General features: G+C 41.7%; 1 long non-coding RNA gene across 1 annotated transcript in view; it reads left to right on the forward strand.

The window, feature by feature from the left end:
* Window positions 1–6,964, forward strand: part of LOC102200562 (uncharacterized) — a 9,118-nt gene extending 2,154 nt beyond the window's left edge. Inside the window, exons 2-3 of the long non-coding RNA XR_001290213.1 lie at window positions 6,239–6,344; window positions 6,785–6,964. This is a non-coding gene — a long non-coding RNA (uncharacterized LOC102200562). The remainder of the gene's footprint in view (window positions 1–6,238; window positions 6,345–6,784) is intronic.
* The last annotated feature ends 514 nt before the right edge of the window (window positions 6,965–7,478 follow it).

The raw sequence follows: 7,478 nt of genomic DNA on the forward strand, positions 1-7,478 counted from the left end.
TCTCCCTCTTTGTGCTGACAATCAAGCCAAACACCAACATCATCAAATATACAGTTGAAACCAGATATTTATGTACTCTTCAGATAAAAACACAAACACTTTTTAATTGTAACATCAAATCAGACTAAATTTCTTTAGATTGATGAATATAAAAAAAACACATTTGTTCACTTTAAGAGTAAAGAGAGAAACTATCTGTATTTCTTAATTGCAAATGGCACCAAATTGTATTCAAAATTGAGCCACACTTATGGAGCTCCACAATCCTTTCCCTGGTGTTTTGGTTGACATTTCTTGATGTTCCCATGTCAAAGAAACAGGCTCTGTGTTTTGCCTTATATGCATCCACAGCTGTGCCACCAATTTACTCACATGGACTCTACTAACCTATCAGAAGCTTCTTCAGGTCAGAATGGAATCGTCTGCAGTTTTCTTATTAATTAACAATAAACTTAGTGTATATGTACTCATAAATATGATGAAAGTGATAAAAAAATAGAAGCTCTGTCTTTATTCTGCCATTTAACTAATTCAAAAGATATTTCAATATTTATTTATCCAAAACAAAACAAGTTTACTCTAAATTGATGTTGTACAGTAAAAGAATGTTCTTCTGTTTTCCACAAAGTGTATGTAAATATCTGGTTTAAACTGTGAATATACTGCTGTGTATTGAAGTTCCTCTTGTTTTGCATAGATATACTGAACAACATACAAAGCATAATATATAAAATAACATCCACCAGAGTTTTTTCTTTGAAAGAAGCCCCTTATATCCATTCTTATATTTCAGTACATAACTGAAATCGATTTATTTAGCCGTGGAGGGTAACAACTGAAAAAATGAAATAAACACACATGTAAGCTAAGACTCTCTAAAGAAACAGCATTGTTGTTGATCAGCTTTTCATTTCGCCATTTGTTGATTCACTTGAAGAGACCCACAATATGGGTCAAGCGATCAGTTTGATATCAATCTTTCGTGATACACCGTCATATTTACATTATTTGTACAGTACGAATGATTTTCTTTGGTACCTGGTTGAACTTTAGTTCTCCTCTGTCTGCCTGGCTGCGTTTCTCCATCAGCGCACTCAGTGTCATTGTCGGCTCAGTAGCGCCCCCGAAGTCGGAGTACTTCAACACCTCCTGAATGAAGTCTTCGGCTGCTCTCCTCGGTGTCTGTTCACAGTTTATTGTGATCACGTTGAGAGGGTGTTTGGAAAAAAACACCTACTAATCATTAGCTTGGCATGCTGGGAGAAGTTGATGGTTTGCTCGCTTGTTCAATTATTTCCATCTTACTTTGACTGCAGATGTAACCAGACATATTCCAGCAGGATTTGTAAAAAGCGTTTTAACAGACACACAAAGCTGGAAAAGTCTTCATAGTCTTTTTTTCTTTAGGTCACGAGCAGTTGTCTAAGCATTTCACTGCATATCGTACTGTGTATGACTGTGTATGTGACAAATAAAATTTGAATTTGATTTGAATTTGGTGAACCTCTCGGCTTGTGATTGGGAGCGTATGCTTCCGTCTACGATGACATTTGTACGTGCTGCTGAACACTTTAAGGTTTAAGATTTAGGGCAGTGCTGTCTGTTCACCTTGACTCTTGAAACCGACGCCTTTGCTCTCGAACTGCATTTGTCTTTTGGGAGACATTGATTGTCCTCGAAGCTTGTTCTTTAGTGTAAGATATACATGGGGATGAAGCTGAATAATATTCAACCAAAACACAGGCTCGGTGTGGTTCCAATTATGTTAATCTATCATTTTGCTCTGGCTGCTATGCCATGGTGGACATTGATCCAGTTCCGTAGTCACCTGTAATAACAGACTGAGACACTTATAATATCATTTTCATCACTGCTCAATAACACTTTCCCTCTCTTATTCTTCTATCCATATTTTAACACATCTCTTTCCATCACTTCTTACAGACACACACAAACACACTTCTCTTTACTGCATTCCTCAGTTTCTACACACTTCATACTCCATGTTTTCTGTTCCATATTTCTGAAAGAGGAAAAAAAAATCATGCAATCAAAACCTGGATCCCGGCCGTACTGCTAAGCTCAGTGCTATAGTAAAGTGAGAAAGTGATATTTCTATAACTAATGTGATATGATTAAATATGTGATTAATACATGAGAAGAAAAATCTGCCTCCACAACACCTACAGGCCAGTGGACACTCTTTCACTGATGAGGATGTACACATCCTGGACAGGGAGGAACGCAAGTTTGAGCGTGGCGTCAAGGAGGCCATCTACATGAGAAGGGAAAGACCATCTCTGAATCGCGGAGGGGGACTAAGGGGACATCTTTTGCCATCTTACAATGCTGTGATTGCAGCCATTCCCCAACTCTCTGTGAATGGTACTCATGGCCATTGATCAGTGGTCTTTGATCAGTGGTCATGAGAATTTACATAATTATGATGAAGGAACTGACCTACCAGCCCATTGTTCCTTCAGTGGTTCTAGTTACTGTTTATAAGATTGGGGAAACCGCTGAAAACGCTACGTCCAGATGAACAGAATCAACTTTTTGAGATTTACTTACCTGAATGATTGAGCATGCATCGAGAAGAATTTAGAATGGATTACCTTGCTGAATCCTTTTAGACAAGGGACTTAGGACTTACTATCTAATCGTGTCCCACATAGATGATGTTCTCCAGTGCCCACTGTAATGTGGAGAAGCTCACTTTACGATTTTTTGATCAGTAACAAGACAGAACCAGACGTGGAAGCTGCGGGATGCTGGACGGGCTCAGCTGAACCTCTAGCTGTCATGGCAAGATGCTGGATGGGCTCGGCTGAACATCCAGCTGGCGTGGCAGGGCGAGCAGGTGCGAAAACTTCTGGCTGAGGCATGGCAGGTGACGGCATGGCAACCACAGACGGCAGGGCGGGCTCTCCAGAGCACTCAGCAGGAACTGATGGCGGAGCGGGAGCTGTGAAGTGCTGGGGTGGTTCGCCTGAACCCCCAGCAGACACTAGAAGAGTCTACACAAACTGCTCAGTGACCCCCATGGAAGCAGCAACAGGCTCTTCGGGAGGTCCAGAGCAAAGTTAGTCCTCCAAATCAGCCTCTGGATAACCTGGCCTGGGTCTCAGTCCCACAGGGGCTTTGCTGAGCCTCATGGCTAGCATCTCCAGTGAAAACAGTCTTGAAGCCTGACTTCTTAGAAGCATGGGTCGTGGCATGATTAATACACAGAGATGCTAGATAATTGTGCAAAGGGATAAGATGTTCTGTGGAAGACTTGGGCAGTAACTAGTCCTTTCATGAACATGAACAGTCTCTTCATAACCGGGCCAATGAACTGGCAAATCTGTATTGATTTTAGCTTCCTCCTTAGAAAAAACACGCGGAACACAGTCACCCACCTCATGCTGTTGTAAGCCGCGGTGATGACGTGGACACCGCCTCCTCCTAGAAGCCACGGTTGTGGAAGTTGGCGCTGTCATGGCTGAGGCGAATGTGGTGCTAGAAGCAGCCACTGGTTGTGTCAAGGAAAATGCAGCACTTGTCTGCTGCTGCGTCGCCATGGACCTGGAGATAGGCAGGAGGCTCAACACACCAACTTTAATTCCTGTATCTGGTGTAGGGAGAGCTGCGTCACACAGGGGCTGGAGTGATTCAGTCTGCATGCTGAGGGACTTGCTGCTTCGGCAGTGAATGGGAAACTCCTCCAGTTGTAGCCAAAAAAAGTCGTTGTGCTGCTCCGATAAGCGCTCCACAAAAAACAGGTTGGCAGCAATAATCCGACATAGCTGGACCCGTATAGATTCTTTCTCCACCTCCTCCCCTTGAGCAGAGAAGATAATCCAAAATCCATGGAGCTGTGTGACGTGGACACTGTTAAGCGTTCAAATATTGAGGAGGAATACAGGAGGGATTCAAAATCACAACACTTGTCCAGGAGGGTTGGGTCAAACGATGATTTTAATAAACACACGTGTGGGGGGATGAACACTGTCACACACTCATCGTCAATCTCCGCCCAATAATACACAAGCAGTTGTTTTTATAGCATCACGGTATTATTTATGATGCCCCCTCATGCGTCAAGCAGATACAACCCATATGGAAAAGAAATAGTAAAAACTTATATGATTTACTCATGAAAGTGGCCACTTTCATGAGTAAATCAAAATAATAATTTTGATAAATAAATTCGTATTTGTAAAATACTTTTAGAATTCCACATTAACAAAGTGAGTTTCGAAATGTTTTTTAAAAACCTCATTACATTTCAACCATTACCATCCTAGGGGCGCTAGGATGGTAATGAGGTGCTTGAAATGTTGTAGGTGGCTGAGTTTATACTGCTACCACTGAGACTGATCGGGACTCCGTCGTTGTGGATCTATGGACGTCCCCAGAAGCAACTTTTTGTAGTTGCTTCTGGGGTTTTACCTTGAAGCTTCAAAGATATTGTTGTCACTGAGGAGTTTACTCATGTTTATTTGCTCTGCTTCTTTTTGTCAGGGATAAAATACACATATATATATTAGGGGTGCAACGATACACAAAATTCACGGTTCGGTTCGATACTTTGGTGTCACGGTTCGATATTTTTTCGATACAAAAAATTGTTCATGCCTTTTTAATTTGTCATTTATTAAAATTATAAATATATATTTTAACTCAAAAGTACAGTTTTTAAATTTAACCCTAACCCTTGTGCGTGTTTTTTATTTTGACAGCGAATGCGCACCTGCGGACCACTTATGTGCACCCCTGGTTATTTAGCTCGTCATATTGCAGCCACAGAAATTATTTTGTCCATGAAACCATAAAGCTGCACTTTATTTTTGCCTTATAGTCTGATTTGTCATAACTTCTCCGTTTTGTGGTAAGCTTTTCTTTGGCTGTCACTTCTTCACCCTGACCTGTCTTATTTGGCTCAGCAGAACTAAAATATATATCTGTCTGTGAAGGTTCTCAGTCATCCAGGTCATCGTAGTCAAATATAAATCCTGCTGCTTTTACACACGCACTCACATAAGCTCAGCGATTCTCTGCGCGATCAACCTCTCACATGTTTAAGCTTGCTGCGGGAGATTTCACTTGTCATGTTTGCATAGTAAGCTAACAATTAATAAGACGATGTCAGAGGAATTGGTGCACAAATTATCATCACTCACAGATCAGTGCTGTCGCTCTCTATAAACAGTTCGCACGATTGCAAAGTGAAGGCAAAAACCAAGCGCAAATTCAAACGCGACTTCAATATGTCACATATTGACAGTGGCTCACCGATGCCAATGACATAATTACCCAGCTACATTTCTGAAAGAATGCAAAAGCATTGACATGTATTTTTCCTACAATAGCCCGACGGGCAGGGAAGAGATAGATTTTGGTAGCCCGACTGAAAAAAATCGCTAGCCCCAGGACGTCAGGCTAGCGATATTGCGAGCCCTGTATCTGATTGAGGAATCACTCATCTTTGGAAAAGAGAGTTTATTACAGAGAAATGTCTCTTTCCAAAATAAAAGCTATACTATACGCTTCTTCTGGGCTATATTCTCAGCAGCATAAGGAGAATCATGTGCTAACAGCTGTCTAAATGACTCGGCTAAAGTTAGTAGCATGCTTGTTGTTTTTGTCTTTGCACTAGGATGATGTCGGCGTAAATGTGCAGTCATATTCGTTGTGTTCCCACTAGTGCTTTCAGGTTAATCTCGTTGAAATGACCTTAACGCCACAACACGGCAAATCTCCGTTAACGAGCTACCGCCGATCGCCCCGTGCATGGGGCTAGACGGCCAACACGTTAACGAGCTAACTGCGCTAACACACTAGTTCCCACCCATGTAATTGAGCATTGCATGGCACATCCAACATACTGTTTTACTTTAGTCCATGACTCGCTTACCTTCAGGGTCATACGTCACATGAAAACCAAAATAATTCCAAACGCCAGATCTGAATGAGGTTGGGGGAGGTGCCCTGCGCTCTTCCTTCTGTCTATGCTGTCTGTGTTGAGCGCTCAGTGGATCTGTGCTCGACAGTGCAGCCTAGGCGGAGTAGTCGAACGCAGATTCACTGAGCGCTCCACACAGACAGCATCGTCAGAAGGAAAGTTGATAAAATAAATTACAAATGTTGTATTGTTCAATACATATGCGTACCGAACCGAAAGCACTGTATCGAACGGTTCAATATCGATACGAATATCGTTGCACCCCTAATATATATACTTTTTGTGTCCCAGCTGAGTAACAGGAAGAGAAGAGTCTGGTGGTGCAGCAGAGGAACAATTTCAGCCATTTGGACTCAGCTCAGCCACTACAGAGGAAACAATGACTCCAACACAAATGGTGAGAAGAACATCACAGTTACACTGTTATTGAAACTGTGTGTACAGCTGGTCGGTTTTTAAAAGCCTGTTATCTTTATCTTTTCCGTCCTGGGCTCCTCCATATGTACACAATCTACATTCACAACCAAAAACCACAGAAGTTGCAAGAAAATACAAAGATCTTATTTTCTCTACACACATTGAAACAACAATATCATCAGTTGAACTAAAAAAAATTTTCTGAAGTAAAAGAGATTCTTTGATGATCAATATTTCTTCAATAGTGTCAGTTTGTACAACTCTCATTGTAGCACATCATTGTAATGTGATACTATCACCAGAAGGTGGTAGTAACACACCAACAATGTGTTTTTTTTGACATGTCTGATTCCACCAATTTCAGTTTGTTCCATGATTGAATTTCACTCACTGCCTGTCTTTGTATCTCTGTCACTGCAGGACCAACATGGAGCAAGAAGTCAGTGCTCTCAGGAGGCCGACAAACCTCACAGAAGAAAGGGGGAGAAAACCTACAGCTGTGATGAGTGTGGAAAGGAGTTTACCCTGGCTGGACACTTAAAACGACACCAAATCATCCACAGTGGAGTTAAAGCATACAGTTGTGACTTGTGTGGAAAGTCTTTTACCCTGGCTCAAACCTTAAAAACACACCAACTCACGCACAGTGGATTTAAACCTTACAGCTGTGAGTTTTGTGGAAAGTCATTTACCCTGGCTCAAACCTTAAAAACACACCAACTCACTCACAGTGGAGTTAAACCTTACAGCTGTGAGTTTTGTGGAAAGTCTTTTACCCTTGCTGGAAACTTAAAAACTCACCAACTCATCCACAGTGGATTTAAAGCGTACAACTGTGACTTGTGTGGAAAGTCTTTCACCAAGGCTGGAGACTTAAAAAGACATCAAACCATTCACACTGGAGTTAAACCTTACAGCTGTGAGTTGTGTGGAAAGTCTTTTACCCTGGCTAAAACCTTAAAAACACACCAACTCATCCACAGTGGAGTTAAACCTTACAGCTGTGAGTTTTGTGGAAAGTCTTTTACCCTGGCTAAAACCTTAAAAACACACCAACTCATCCACAGTGGAGTTAAACCTTACAGCTGTGAGTTGTGTGGAAAGTCTTTTACCC

This window comes from Pundamilia nyererei, unplaced genomic scaffold (assembly GCF_000239375.1).
Source record: "Pundamilia nyererei isolate P.nyererei 1_Seehausen unplaced genomic scaffold, PunNye1.0 scaffold01576, whole genome shotgun sequence".
Lineage (NCBI taxonomy): Eukaryota > Metazoa > Chordata > Actinopteri > Cichliformes > Cichlidae > Pundamilia > Pundamilia nyererei.